Source organism: Bos indicus x Bos taurus, chromosome 9 (genome assembly GCF_003369695.1).
Source record: "Bos indicus x Bos taurus breed Angus x Brahman F1 hybrid chromosome 9, Bos_hybrid_MaternalHap_v2.0, whole genome shotgun sequence".
NCBI lineage: Eukaryota > Metazoa > Chordata > Mammalia > Artiodactyla > Bovidae > Bos > Bos indicus x Bos taurus.
Genome location: NC_040084.1, coordinates 50,302,298 through 50,316,724, shown reverse-complemented (window position 1 = coordinate 50,316,724; position 14,427 = coordinate 50,302,298).

Below are 14,427 nucleotides of genomic sequence, written 5' to 3'. Positions count from 1 at the left end.
TGGGATTCTTCAGGCAAGAACACTGGAGTGGGTTGCCATTTCCTTCTCCAATGCATGAAAGTGAAAAGTGAAAGTGAAGTCGTTCAGTCGTGTCCAACCCTTAGCGACCCCATGGACTGCAGCCCACCAGGCTCCTCCATCCATGGGATTTTCCAGGCAAGAGTACTGGAGTGGGGTGCCATTGCCTTCTCCGACTCTAGTATCTTCCAACCATTAAAAAGTCTTTGATCCCATATTCTCTTCCAGTTACTACCATATTTCTCTGATTCCCTTTATAGCAAGAATCATTCTAAAAGTAGCTTATAGTTGCTGTCCCTACTTCCTCTTCTCCCATCCTTTTTTGAACCCCACCCCATCAGATTTTCACCCTCATCAGTCCAATGGAAACTTTTCCTGGAAAAGTCAGCACTGACCACCATGTTGCCACATCTAGTGGTCAACTTCTAAATCCTTAGCTTACCTGATCTCTCAGCAGCATTTGACAGAGATCATAATTCCATTTTCTAGAAACTTCACTTGACTTCCAGGACACTTCTCTTTTAGTTCTCCTATTTCATGGGTTGCTCCTTCAGTTTTCTCTGCTGTTTCCTCCTCACCTCTTTGACTTCTGAAGTTGAAATGCCCCATTGATCAGTCTTTGGATTTTCATCTCTGTATATACTCATTCCTTTAATAAGCTCGTCCATTATCATGGCTATATATATAGTCATGACAGAGTATACATACATGTATACATACATATACTGATGACTTCCCAATTTACATCTCCAGCTTGACTGCTTCTCTAAATTGTAAATTCATATATTTCAACTTTCTTATGAATTTCTCCATTTGGATGCTAATAGATGTCTCAAATTTAATACAAACTTGTGTTTCCCCTAGTTGCTGCTTCTTCAGTCTTTGTCATCTTAGTAAATAACAAATCCATCCTAACCATTTGATTATGCCCCAAACCTAGGAGATACCCTTGATTTCTTTTTCTTTCACATCCCAATCCAATCTGGGTGGCTGTGCCTTGGAAACATCTCCCTAAGTTTGCCTTTCCTTATCATCACTACCATCCCGGTCCAAACCACCATCATCTCTCCCCGGATATTGTTAGTCTCATAAATGGTCTCTACTTTACCTTTTCCCCTTTACTTTGTTGTCCATATTGTAGCCAGTGTGATTCTTCTAAAGTAAAATTCCAATTGTGTCACACCCCTGTTCAAAATTCTATAATGATTACCCATATCATCAGAAGGAAAAAAAACACAGTCCTTAAAATGATTCAAAAGGCCCTCGATGAATAGGCCCCATTATTTTCTCTCTAATCTCATCTCCTACCACCTTCTCCTCACACACTGTGTTCCAGTCACGCTGCCCTCCTCACTGTACCTACAGATTACTAGGCACACCTCTACCTCAGGGCCTTTGCACATCCCCCAGATATCTCACATGGCCTTCTCTGTTACTTCCTTTGAGTCTCAAAAATCATCTTATCCGACAGACCTTTCCTAGCCATTTCATATAAACTAGCATCTTCCTTGGAGAAGGCAATGGCACTCCACTCCATTATCTTGCCTGGAAAATCCCATGGACGGAGGAGCCTGGTGGGCTGCAGTCCATGCGGTCGCTAAGGGTTGGACACAAGTGAGCGACTTCACTTTCACTTTTCACTTTCATGCATTGGAGAAGGAAATGGCAACCCACTCCAGTGTTCTTGCCTGGAGAATCCCAGGGACGGGGAGCCTGGTGGGCTGCCATCTATGGGGTTGCACAGAGTCGGACACGACTGAAGCAACACAGCAGCAGCATCTTCCTTCATAAATCTTTTTACCATTTGCTTTGCTTTATTTTCTTTCATAGCACTTATAATTTCAGATATGATTTATTTATCTAAAGACAGAACTGCTGTGAAAGTGAAAGTGTTAGTTGTTCAGTTGTGTCCAACTCTTTGTGACACCATAGACTGTAGCCTGCCAGGCTCTTCTGTCCATGACATTCTCCAGGCAAGAATACTGGAGTGGGTTACCATTCCCTTTTCCATGTAATCTTCTTGACCCAGGGATTGAACCCGGGTCTTCTGCACTGCCAGCAGATTTTTTACTATCTGAGCCACTGTAAGATTGGTTAATTCAATGCCTCAGAATGGCTCAATGACAAGTGTCTAGTCTCATTAGTATGTTGATTTCTGTCCTCTGGTTTGTTCCTCATGATTGATTGTTACTATTCTAGTAACAATCTAGAATATGTGAGAATCTCATCCTTGCATATTCAAAGACAGAATTAATGGGGGGCTTCCCTAGTGGCTCAGATGGTGAAGAGTCTGCCTGCAGTGCAGACCTGGGTTCAGTGCCTGGGTCAGGAAGATCCCCTGGAGAAGGAAATTGCAACCCACTCCAGTATTCTTGCCTGGGAAATCCCATAGACAGAGGAGCCTGGCAACCTACAGTCCATGGGGTGACAAAAGTCAGACACGACTGAGCAACTAACATTCTCACTCTTACTTTCCTTTTGTACACCCTTTCCGAGATCAATATAAACCTTTCCTGTATATCTCTAGAAAACTTACCCTCATGTAATTTTGGCCAGAATTGTTTCACATGCACAGTTCTAAACCAATCCCAGTAAGAGAAAACAAACTCTCATATTTGTTTTAAGCTAATCTCGACTCACATAAAGATTTGGTATAAACAAATTCCAGTTCCTGGGATTTGGAGGGATTAGCATTCTCCAAAGAACTTGACCACTGGGTCTCACAAGGCAATAGAAATAAAAGCAAAAAGAAACAAATTGGGCCTAATCAAACTGACAAGTGTTTGCACAGAAAGGAAACTAAACAAAAAGAAAGGACAACATAGGGACTGGGAGAAAATATTTACAAACAATGCAACTGACAAGGGCTTAATCGCCAGAATCTTCAAACAGCACATACAACTCAATACACAAAAAACAAACAACCCAATGAAAAAGGTCAGAAGACCTAAATAGATATTTCTCCAGAGAAGACATACAGATGATCAATAGGCACATGAAAATATGCTCAACATCACTAATTATTAGAGAAATGCAGTTCAAAACTACCATGAGGTACCACTTCACACCAATCAGAGTGGCCATCATTAAAAAGTCTACAAACAATAAATGCTGGAGAGGGTGCAGATAAAAGGGAACCCTCCTCCACTGTTGGTGGGAATCAACATTGGTGCAGCCACTATGAAAATCAGTACGGAGGTTTCTTAAAAAACTAAAAGTTGCCATTGTTGTCCAATTGCTAAGTTGTGTCCAACTCTTTGCATCCCCATGAACTTCAGCACACCAGGCTTCCCTGTCCTTCATTATCTCCCAGAGTTTTCTCAAATTCATGTCCAGTGATGCTTTCTAACCATCTCATCCTCTGCCACCCACTTCTCCTCTTGCATTCAGTCTTTCCCAGCATCAGGGTCTTTTCCAGTGAGGCAGCTCTTGGCATCAGGTGGCCGAAGTATTGGAGCCTCAACTTCAGCATCAGTCCTTCCAATGAATATTCAGGGTTGATTTCCTTTAAGATTGACTGGTTTGATCTTCTTGCTGTCCAAGAGATTCTCAAGAGTTTTCTCCAGCACCACAGTTGGAAAGCATCAATTTGGCAATCGGTCATCTTATGGTCTAACTCACATCCCTGCATGACTACTGCAAAAACCATAGCTTTGACTAAATGAACTGTTGTCAGCAAAGTGATGTCTTTGCTTTTTAATATGGCTTCCATACCCAGGGTCATTTCATAGACAAAAAGCCTATTGTAGTGCCAGCCATCGCGTCTGCACTCAGGAATGGAGAAAGGCAAAGGGAACTGAGTTGTCTTCTTAGTCTCAGACAGCACTCTGCTTGTATCACATTAACCAGATCTAGCTACAAAAACGGAGAAGGCAATGGCACCCCACTCCAGTACTCTTGCCTGGAAAATCCCATGGACAGAGGAGCCTGGTAGGCTGCAGTCCATGGGGTGTCAAAGAGTCGGACACGACTGAGCGACTTCACTTTCACTTTTCACCTTCACGCATTGGAGAAGGAACTGGCAACCCACTCTAGTGTTCTTGCCTGGAGAATCCCAGAGATGGGGGAGCCTAGTGGGCTACCGTCTATGGGGTTACACAGAGTCGGACACGACTGAAGTGACTTAGCAGCAGCAGCAGCAGCTACAAAAAAGCTGGGATACACAGCCTTGCTGCCATAGCAATGTAACCAACTGAAATGTGATATAATTAGAGTTCTGTTAGAAGATGGAGAAAATTGATACTTGGGAGGCAAATAGGAAACTTTACTACAATAAATAAGGTAATATAGTGAAATTGCATATTATTATTACAATTTTTGGCTACCAGAATCTATTAAGACCTGTGATGGGAATATCCTACTTTGTGGCTCCATTCTTTTTTCAGGTCTTAATTCTTTGGCTTGTGTTAATAGACAGTTGTCTTTATGTTCATATGTTTTCCCTATATTTCTGTCTGTGACCAAATTTCATTTTCTTATAAGGACACTAGTCATATTGGGTTAGAGCCCACCCTAATGGCCTCATTTTAACTTGATTATTTCTGTAAATTCCCTATCTCCAGATAAGGTACTAGGGGTTAGAACTTCAATGTATGAACTTTGACAGGCACAATTTAACACATAACAATACATAAGAACCCTCCCTGAGGAATGTATGTCTTAAGTCAGGGGCATCAAGTCAGGGGCACAGAACCCCAAACTCAGCAGTAATACAGAAGACTCTGCTCCTCACTGCTGCCTCCTCTTCTATTGGTCTCCAAAACAGAACTGCAGGATTTGAAATGTCAAGGATGGATGTAGACTAACTTTACTGATTTCTTTTAAAGGAAGCTATTTGTACAAATGCAATAAATGTAGGCCATTTATAACTGACTTAAGAGCAGAGCATGTTTGGTGGTTTCTGTTTACAACTGAGAAAAGGAGAGCAAGCTTTATTTAATGCCACCGGATTAGCATTTCTGATTGTGAGAGCTTTGGACGCTGTGCCTGTGGACTCCTTAGGCCTGGTGGGGTACCACTGTAGCTGTGAAGATTCCAAATGGCCGTTTAGATCACAGACTCTGTAACTCAACACATTCCCTCTGACATGTCCCTTGTGCTGTGCTGTGCTTAGTTGCTTAGTCGTGTCTGACTCTTTGCGATCCCATGGACTGTAGCTAGCCCACCAGGCTCCTCTGTCTATGGGGATTCTCCAGGCAAGAATACGGGAGTGGGTTGTCATGCCCTCCTCCATGGGATCTTGCCAACCCAGGGACTGAATCCAGCTCTCCCAGATTGCAGGTGGATTCTTTACTGTCTGAGCCACCAGGGAAGCCCCATCCCTTGTTATGCTATGCTATGCTATGCTAACTCACTTCAGTCGTGTCCGACTCTGTGTGACCCCATAGATGTGAGCCCACCAGGCTCTGCCGTCCCTGGGATTCTCCAGGCAAGAACACTGGAGTGGGTTGCCATTTCCTTCTCCAATGCATGAAAGTGAAAAGTGAAAGTGAAGTCGCTCAGTCGTGTCCGACTCTTAGAGACCCCATGGACTGCAGCCTACCAGGCTCCTCCATCCACGGGATTTTCCAGGCAAGAGTACTGGAGTGGGGTGCCATTGCCTTCTCCATCCTTTGTTATATCCCACTGAAATCCATGAAAAAAAAAAAAAGGTTCTTTGTTCTGTGACCTTTTAAGAAGAAGCAAGCCTCATATAGCTTCTTGAAAAGTCACAGAAGAATCTATTTTTTTTTCATGCATTTCAGTGGGATATAAGCAACATATTCATACCTATTGCTTGCTTCAGATCTATTCTGCCCTACTATTTTTTAAAAGTTAAATCTTATTTTATTACTCATTTATTTGCTTATTTTTTGGCTGAGCCAGGCGACATGTGGGATCTTAGTTCTCTAATCAGGGATCAAACCTGCAATGGAAGTGCGGAGTCTTAACCACTGGACCACCAGGGAAGTCCTAGTCTTATTTTAAAATAACATTTGGTAAATTTTCAGCACATAGAAAAGTAGAGAGAATAGTGTAATCAACTCCATGCTTCTATCACTCAAATCCAACAACTATCAGTTTATGGCCAATTTTGTTTCAACATACTCAGTGGTTCTCCACTGGAGGTGATTTTTACCCTTAGACATTGTCAGACATTTTGGCAATGTCTGGTGTCATAATTAGGGGAGGGGTTCTATTGGTCGTCTAGTGGGTAGAGGTCAGGGATGATGCTAAATGTCCTACAATGCACAGGATGGCTCCCACAGCAAAGAATTGTCATGTAGAAGGTCAATAGCTCTGAGGCTGAGAAACCCTGATCTATACCTGTACCCGCGGCCCCCCACCTTAGAATTACTTGAAGCAAACCCTAGACGTCGTGTTAAATCTTTAAATATTTCAGCGTGTATTTCTGAAAGATAAGGATTAAAAATTATACTACAATTACAATTATATTATTAATAATCACAATTATTCCTCTTGTAGTTAACATTATTTAATTATCATTAAATATCTAATCAGTTCTAGAATTATCAGGGTGGACTCTTCGATGCCTTTTATGGCCTAGTCTCAAAAATCACACATTTGCAACTTCGTGACCAATCACTAAGTCTGACTCACACTCAAGGCTCCACCTTTAGAGGGGAGGATTGTCAAAGAATCTGTGCACATATTTTAAAACCACGACATCCTTTAAGCCTCTTTAAATCTTTTGCTTTCCCCTCTCTTTCCTACTCCCCCCTGCAACCTACTTGTGACACAGGTTGTTTGTCCAGTAGAGGGTTCCACAGTCTGTCTGTTTCTCTGACTGTATCCTCATGGGTTTGTTTATCAAGTTCATCTGTCCTATTTCCTATTATCGGAGGAATCAGATTCAGGTTCAGTTTTGTTTGCTTGCTTGTTTTGACAAGTCTATTTCATGGGCAGTGTTGTGTATTTCCATTCAGAGGCTTGCTCTTTGTGATGCTAGTCATCACTGAAGATCACTGACTTCATCTATTATTCTATGAAGGGTTGCCATAATATTTGAATTCTTGAACTCTTCCTTCATTTGTTAGCTAGAATGTGTCTATAAAATGAGGCTTCCCCTCATGAATTATTTGTTGCCCTGAGACACACATGACTATATCTTATGTGACTGCCTTAGCAAGTGGTCCTTGGTGTCAAAAATCCTGCTCCATTTAACTTATCATGTACAATTTCCAGCCTAGTAGTACAATACATTATCATAGGACTCAGTGAATGGTAAGCATAGGTATCAAAAATATTAATAACTCACATTCTTGAGTATATCCTCTGTCCTGAGTTCTAATGCTAAACACTTTTCATCAACATCTCATAATCCTCTCAACAATCCTATGAAGAAGGTCTGCTTATTATGCATATTTTACAGATGAAGAAACTGAAGAATAGAAAGGTTACCTTTGCTAAAGGTCACATGGGTAGTAACTATCAGAGGTAGGATTTGAATCCAGGCAGTCTGCCTCTAGAGCCCACTCTCTCAACCACTAGGACATCTCACAAAAGGAGCATGTGAAGATATGTGAAGTCAGTTAAAAGTTCTGAATATAATGTGGTCAGGTGAAAATAGCCTGGGCTTGGTTCTCAGAAGGTGTGAGAGGAATTCTATTATTTGCTGTGTGACTCTAAGCAAGCTTACTAACCCCTCTGAACATTTCTCATTGGTAAAAGATAAATAATAAAATCTACCTCATAGTGGTGTTATGATGGTTAAACTTAATAGCTTGTTTTTTTGTTGAGTATTTTAAAAGTTATAAAAATGTATCTGTGCTCAATAATAAAAAGACAGGAAAGTTAACAATGTGGAAAAGATTTGAATAAACATTTCTCCAAAGAAGATAAACAAATTGCAGGAAGGGTAGGAAAAGATGCTTGGGCATTAGCCATTTAGTCATTAGATAAATGTAGATAAGATTACAATGAGATTCTCACCCCTGCTAAGATGGGTATAGTAAAAAACGAAGAAAAAAAGGCAGATAATAAGAAATGTTGGAGGAAATGAAGAAACTTAAACACTCGTAAACCACTGGTAGGATGTAAAATGGTGCAGCACTTTGGAAAGCAGTTTGACTGTTGTTCAAACAGTTTAATACAGACCCAGCAATTTCACTCATGAGTATGCATCCAAAATAAGTGAAAATATATATGCACACAGAAAGTTGTGTGCAAATGTTCCCAGTGGCATTATACATAATAGCAAGGTAGAAGCAAACTAAAGGTCTATTAGCTGATAAATGGATAAACAAAATATGATATCTATGCAATAAAAGATTATCCATCCACAATAATAAATGAGATACTGACATATGCTACAGCATGGATGAACCTTGATAAATTATGCTAAGTGAAAGAATTCAGTTGCAAAAGACCATGTATTGTATGGTTCAATCTATATATAATGTGCAGTGTAAGCAAACTTTTAGAGATAGAAAATGCACTGATGCTTGCCTATAACTAGGGAGTTTGGGAACATATGGGGAGTGATAGCAAGTGGGTATAGGCTTTCTTCTGGGGAAAGGAGATAAAAATATTCTAAAATCAGACTGTTGGTGATGGCTGCAAAATCCTGTGAATATACTAAAAATAAATAAATAAAACCTATCAACATTGAATTGTACAGTTTAAAATGGGTGAATTGTATGGTAAGTAAATTATACCTCAATAAAACTGTTTAAGAAAATATTGTGTATGTATGTATAAAAACGTACTTTTGTAACTGCACCTAATTTTTTATGTTGTGATCATATATCTATTTGGAAAGCTTTTCTGAATGTAAAGTCCCTACTATAAAATTCAAACATGCTTTCAGGAAGCTAAAACATATCATCATTTGGTCATGGACATAATAGCACAAGCATGAATAAGATGAGTGATGAAATTGACTTTTCAACTGGACAAACACATACCTACTGGTGAATTAGGAGAGTACACAGGATGCTACTCCTACTAGTGAATCTACTAATTGTTATTCAGAGATGCTGGTTATGAACCTGAACTTGATTCTTAGTTGTGACATTCAGCTGGGTGTTTCTTTTTTAATTGTTCTATTTCTATTGCTATCATAATGGCCATTTAATGAACTTCCATGCTCACAGGTTGTCCTAGGAATTACACAGTGCCTGCTATGCAGCTTCCCCCCTCCCCCCACCCCCGCCCCGCCCCATATGCACAACTGGATCATGGGTTAAAGGAAAATTCTGTGCTTCCTGAATATAGATTTACATGTTTTTTTCTTCAGGAGGTAGGCTTGATTGGGAAGAAAGGAAGGCTTTAGGCCCGTGGAGGAACTGAAGAGAGAAAAAAATGTTTGACTCATGGCTCACCAATGGGGATTGTCCATCTGTCACATGGTCATCTTCTCTGACCTAAAATCCTCCTTGTCATTGGAGAACTCACCTTCCCATCAGGCAAGGAGGGGGAAGTGTCTCTAGATACACTCAGTCTGGGAACCAATTTTGAATAGAAATTTACTACAAAAAACACTGGTTATATTATTCCTTCTCCAGATCCACACATCAACTGCCTTTTCTCTTCCTCTTTTTTCTCTTGCTGCATGTAGATTTTAAAACAGAATTAAATCTCAAAATACATTCCAATTGAAGGGAGGTGGGAAATACATTCTTATGGTACCAAAATGACACCAAAAGTGAGACGTCTCCATTTGGCCCCAAGCTTAGAAACAAACAAGGAAATCCAGATAATCTGTGTTCCCCTTACTATTCTTCAGTTTTCATATGTCATTTCTGGCTTCCCTGCTCCTCAGGGAAGGAGTGTGTGTGAAGTTATTTGGGTGTGAAGTTCTCTTTAACATACACAAGAAGATACTTTTGTTTCTTTTGACTTTTTCTCCCCAATTCAAATACCAAATTGTTCTTATTATTGCCCCAAGAGAGGGTATGTTCTTTGGCGGTGGGGATGGGAGGCAGAAATTAAGAGAAAGAAAGCCGAGCTCTTCAAGGGGGGTGGGGAGGGGGAGAAAAACCGTCTGGGAATCTCAAGAACATCTTTATTTCGCCTTTTAACTCTCCGCCTTTCTGATTAAAGAGTTCAGACCCGCTCCCCCGCCCGCGTTCAATTATCCCCAACATCTTTTCTCAGAAGCTGTCACCACCACTTGCTGAACCACAGCCCCATCCTGAGCCATTAGCCCGTCTCTTTTCCGTTTCGCTTTTCTTTCCTCAGTTTCTCCCTGCAAGCTTTATAAATCTCCCTTGGAGGAGGAGTGTCCAAGCGGGTGGAAGTCTGAACACAATGCAACCTGAGAATTTCTGTCACTCTCTGCATATGCTCCTAAGTGCTTTAATCCCAATTAGGGGCGGCTGACACACGGTCCTATTCATTCCCATCAGCTCTTGAATACATTTGCCTAGAAATGAACTTCACAAATAGAGGCGCTCCTAAATGTGTCCAACAGCAAGGAAAATCGAATTGAGTGCGGGCTCATTCGGCAGCGGCCGGCAGAGGAGCGTTGAATGTGGAGGTGCCCCGAGACATTGCAATTCAGCAACACGCTCGCTGACTTTTCTTTGCACCATGTCAACCGAAAGAACCAAGAAATAAGTTGGGGGAACTCCGGTTAAAAGGCAACTTGAGAGGAACTCTGAATACTTTTATTGAGCCGCTTCCAATGAAGGACTTAAAACACAACAAAAAAGGCACCACAAAACCCACCAGCGGCGTCCGGGCTGCGTCCTCGGCGCGCGTTTGGAGTCTCCGGCCGCTGCGCACCCACCGGCCTCGCAATTAGGGGAAAATGGCCCAGTCGCTGGCGTGTCATCTGGTGGCGTTCCCAGAGCCCGTCTCCGCCGCGCTATTCAGACCCGGCCTTAATGTCCCACCCGCGCCTCGGGGGCAGCGCAGCTGGTCCGCACTGACCCGCCCACCCGGCCGGTGCGGACACCCTCGGGGGCCGCGCCCCGTGTCACCTCTGGCCCCAGCTCGGCGGAGTCCCCAGGCCTCTGCCTCGCCGCGGTCTCGCCAGCGATCCTGGACCCCGCGCCCCTCCCTCCATCCCGGGGTTTCGGGACTCTGCGCACCGAAAGGGTGGTGGCGTTGGTGACTCCCCACCACCCGGGGCCTCAAGGTCAAGGCCCGCGGTGAACGGGGAGTAGCCACCTGGGCCCCACTAGGATCTGAGGCACCAGGGCTTTGAGCCGCGGAGACCCCAGCTCAGCGCGAAGTCTTGCTGGGGCTCTTTCCCTAGAAGCGGAGTGGAGCCGGGTTACACGTGCGCGGCGCGGGCAGCGTATCCAGCCCGGCGCTCCGACGCCACCAGGCGCGGGCGGGGCCGCCCCCTAGTGCTGCCCGGCAGAGCACCGCGGCGCGGTGGGGCTCGGCTCGGGGTGGGCTGGTGCCGTGGCTGGAGGGCCGCTGCTCTCCGGCGCCCACGCCTGATTAGGGGCAACCTGTTACCGGGACTAAGGTGTTGGCCGCGCAGTTCCGCGGTGGGCAGCGAGCGGGGCCGCCCACAAACCTGCCTGGTCCCGCACCTCGGCGTAGAAGGAATTTCGCTTTAACGGGGCCTCTGGACGCCCATTTTCAGTCCATAAAAAAGCCGAGTGGAATGTTTTGATTGAGTCTCAACATTGTCTTTGAATAAGGCTGAGACCATGTAATTAATGTGTCTTTTTAATAAGGGACAATACGGCCGTTCAAGCTATTTAATTTCATTTAATTTTCCATCCCATTTGCTGCACAGCCCGCTTTTACTTTTAACACCCAGCCTTTCACGGCCCATCTTGCTCCACTGGGCACATTAGATTGGTTTCACCCTTGCTTTTTAGGGGAGGAAAAATAAAAGAAAATGTGTTCCTTTCCTCCTTTGTGGACAATTTATTTCACTTGGGGAACTTCAACTCTGAGCCACAGGACAGAATAAAACTGGGCGAGCGGGTTTGAATGCCTCTGGCGCAGTCTCTTTCTTCTCGCGGGGCTGGGAACCAGCCACAATTGGCTATATTAATAAATAACTTTCCTCACAGTCGGCCTTTACATGGTTCTATTGATAAAATTGTTCGCGTGTCGTTCACGCTTTTTCACTCATTAAGGAGGGCCGGGGAGGAGCCCCGAACCCAGGCCCCGCGCTCGCCCCTTCCCGCTCACAGTACTGGTAATTTAAACTGGGTGTCATCCCGGAGTCGCCAGGCCAGAGGTTAGAGGGACATGTTCATGGCTTAAATTTATTGCCCTCCGCTCTTCGGAGCCGCTTCCTCTTCTCCTCCCCTCCCCTGACTTTTGCCATTCATGGGCCCCTGGATCAAAGGCTCCCTCCTCTCTGTCGCGGCCAGCCTTCGCGGCCCGAAGAGGGGGCAATTGGAGGGTTAAGAATAAAAAATCAGCGGCAGTTCCCTTAGAAAGGAGCCCTGGGCACCGTGTGGCTGCAGGGATAGAGGAACCGCAGCGTATGGTCGCTCGGATCCGCCTACTGCCTCTTTTCCGTCCCAGCTGCAGCGTCTACACTGGCCTTGGGGTTGCCACCTAGCGGTCATCCGTGTTTCACCACCTCTCCAGACTTGTGATACTTACACTTAAGACCCTTGACTTGGCTTGGAGCCGCGAATTTTGGAACGCCCTAAATTTATTCACTCTACAGATCACTGCTGTTGACCTTCACATAAACCCTAGTGAATTGCAGAATGGAAACCAAGAGGCTGCATCATTATTCCCATTTTACGGATTACGAGACTGAGGCTCTGAAGCAACTTCCCGAAGTTTCCTCGAACCTTGAGTGACGGAGCACAGACTGCATGAGCCTGAGTCTCTTGACCTTGTCCAGTACTGCGAACGCAGATCTCCAACGAAGGGTCCCGCAGGTAGGGCCTGGTGGGACGAACTGCTAAGTTACAGGTGTCGCCACCTTGCGTCCTGCTGCTGCTGTTAATCACAAATATCCCCACCAGTGGCCTAAGAAACACATGTTCGGCCGGCAGAGCCGAGTGGAGATTTCGGCGTGGCGACAGCGGGGAGTCCTCCTGCATCTGCGCAGAGGTTGGGCCTCCAACAGCAGGCCGGAGCACAGAGTCACTCAGGTTCCTCTTTGGAATACCGACTCCTGGGCATTGCGTTCGGGGAGCAGTGCTCAGGATGATTAGCACCCCGCAGGTGCCGGCAGAACTGTCACAAATATCTAATGAGCTCAATCACTCGGCTATCATTCGACAATAATACGGTAATTGTCCCCACACAAATCGGAGGCTTCTCTAAAAGAAAAGGAGGAACATTCTGGTTGAACTGCGAAGTAATGCAGGAGAGGCGGGTTCGATCCCTGGGTGAGGAAGATCTCCTGGAGAAGTGAATGGCTATCTACTCCAGTATTCTTGCCTGGAGAATTCCATGGACAGAGGAGCCTGGGTTGGGGGTGGGTTGGAGGCTATGGTCCATGGGATTGCAAAGAGTCAGACACGACCAAGCGACTGAGCCCGCATGCACTGTTATTAACGCCCACCTCGCGCCCCTTTCCTGTGACCTTTGCTAGAGTGCCTTTAAAAGAAATGTCTGGCTTGTTGGTTCTGGGGAAATTCGCCCCAAGAAATTCGTCCTCGTTTTAAACTTAAAAGCGTTCAGGGCTTGAGTCTTCGTTTGGCCTGCAGGGGAGAAATGATTAAAAACCCAGCCAGCAGAACCCTTCTTCAATCCTCGGGTGTAGTCAGGGCACGCGATCCCCACGTCTAGTCCCACGGCCTCTTCCCATTCTCCAGAGAAAGGGCAAGCCTGGGGGCCACCGGGGAGCAAAGGTGCAACTGACGTCGTCTCCCAAAACTAGTTCGGACTCTTCAAACTGGACAGAGGGAACGATAAAGTGGTTCTAAATAGACGACTGGCCTGAACCCAATCCCCTGAAATGGTAATATGGCCGTTATTTAAAAAGTGTAGGTATTTTCTGGTGTTTTCCCATCAAGTACCTGCCTAATTTCTGTATGGCACACGCCAGAAATCAATAGAAGTTAACAAGTCCTCCAAACAGTCCCCATCTCTTTGTTTAATCTCCTTTACAATAAAGCCAAAGGGTAGAGAATTAAAAATCTTTGAAGTAGACCAAGGCTCAAAGGAATCAGCCAAGTAGACTTAAAGTAGTCACTTATTTCCCAAAACTGGTTTGTCGGCGAACAATAAAAGGAAGTAAAATTTATGGAGAAATTATACAGTGGATTTGTCACTTAAAATATCGTAACTGTCTCGAGGACAATACCCCATGCTGAGGATTAATGGTCCCGCCGGACCTTTGATTCACCAGCGCCTTTTCTTCGCCCTTGACAAATTGGATTTTTAGGAATGGGAAGGTCGCCTGGACCATTGTGCGCCAGCCATTCAGAGGCCTCGATTATGCAGGGGGCTGAGGGAACCACTCCATGTGACCCTCTCGGGTGGGACTCTGCAGCTGCTCCGCAGCGCAACTCTCTCACCAAACTC